General features: G+C 36.2%; 1 long non-coding RNA gene and 1 gene segment (V, D, J or C); one reads left to right on the top strand and one right to left on the bottom strand.

Moving 5' to 3' along the window:
• LOC101562402 overlaps window positions 1-1,284 on the bottom strand; it is a 271,529-nt gene that overhangs the window by 103,049 nt on the left and 167,196 nt on the right.
• LOC111813058 overlaps window positions 1-1,284 on the top strand; it is a 137,579-nt gene that overhangs the window by 99,251 nt on the left and 37,044 nt on the right. The window contains exon 2 of the long non-coding RNA XR_002818396.1: window positions 345-351. This is a non-coding gene — a long non-coding RNA (uncharacterized LOC111813058). The remainder of the gene's footprint in view (window positions 1-344; window positions 352-1,284) is intronic.

Genomic DNA, 1,284 nt, shown 5'->3' with positions numbered 1-1,284 from the left:
TTTTTTTTTTTTTTTTTATCTGAGAAGTATGTATTCATTTCAGATGCCCATTTGAGATTGGTTCTTTACATTTGGGGTTCTGATTTTTTAAAACTCCTTATAAATTCTGCACAATAGATCTTTGTTTTAGGGAGACCTAGCTGATTTTTTCCCACCCTGTGTGTGGGCTGTCCCTTCATTCTGTTAGTTGTTGCTCTTGCAGTGTGAAAGATTCTTACTAAGATGAGATTCCCGTGACCGATTCTCAGCGATATTTCCTGTGCAGCCGGAGTCTTGGTCATAAACTCTTGGCCTGCATCTCTATCATCGACTATTATTCCTATTTTAGTTTTTGGCAGATTTAGCTTTTATGTTTTAATTTTTAGAACTTTGCTCTCTTTTAGTTTTAGTTTAGTGCATGGAGATGGACAGGGGTCTAGTTTTAGTCTTTGGCATGTCTGAATGTGGTTTCTCCATCACCGTTTATGAAAGATGCTTTTTTTCTGGTGAATGTGTTTGGTGGTTTGATCAAGGACAAAGTGGCTGAAAGTGTTCAGATTTGTTTCTCTATCTTCTGTACTGTTCCATTGATTCTTGGCTTTGATTTTGCCTTAACATTTTTTTTTGTTTGTTTTTTTTTTTTTTTAATCACAGTATCTTTGTAGCATAATTTCAAGTCAGGGACTATGCTGATCCGTGGCTTGCCTTTTGTACCAGCATGTTTTTGCTCTACTAGGTCTCCTCTAGGTCCAAGTGAATTTTAGGATTGGTTTTTGTAATCCTTGTGCTATGTTGTAGAAATTGTCTAATGCATTATGTTTACCAATTTAATAATTTTGTGAGTGCAACCATCTTCATTATGTTCATTTCGATCCAAGAAAAATGGCTATCTTTTCATTTTTTGATATTATCTTCTATCCTGCTATGGGAACAGTGTTATTTTTAATGTAGATGCCTTTTACTTTTTACTTTAGCAGGATCCCTAGGTATTTCCTCTTTGGGAAATTGTTGGGAAAGGTGTTGTTCCCCTAGTTTCTCTCTTATTGAGTTGTGATTCTTCTGCAGAGAGGCTACTGAGAGTTGAATGTTTACTTTTGATGCAACTGGGCTACTGCTGTTGGTTATTAATCCTAGAAGTCTCTTGGTGGTGTTTGAGGAGTCTGCGACATAGAGTACCATATCGTCCGTGACAGTTTTTCCTTTCCTATCATTATTCCTTTTGTTTTTCTCTTGTCTAACTCTTCTATCTAATATTTCCAGAACTATAGGGAATATGAGTAGTGCCAGTGGATATCTGTGTCTTGT

This window comes from Octodon degus, unplaced genomic scaffold, assembly GCF_000260255.1.
Source record: "Octodon degus isolate 3935 unplaced genomic scaffold, OctDeg1.0 scaffold00162, whole genome shotgun sequence".
NCBI lineage: Eukaryota > Metazoa > Chordata > Mammalia > Rodentia > Octodontidae > Octodon > Octodon degus.
This window is presented reverse-complemented; position numbering and strand designations above follow the sequence as displayed.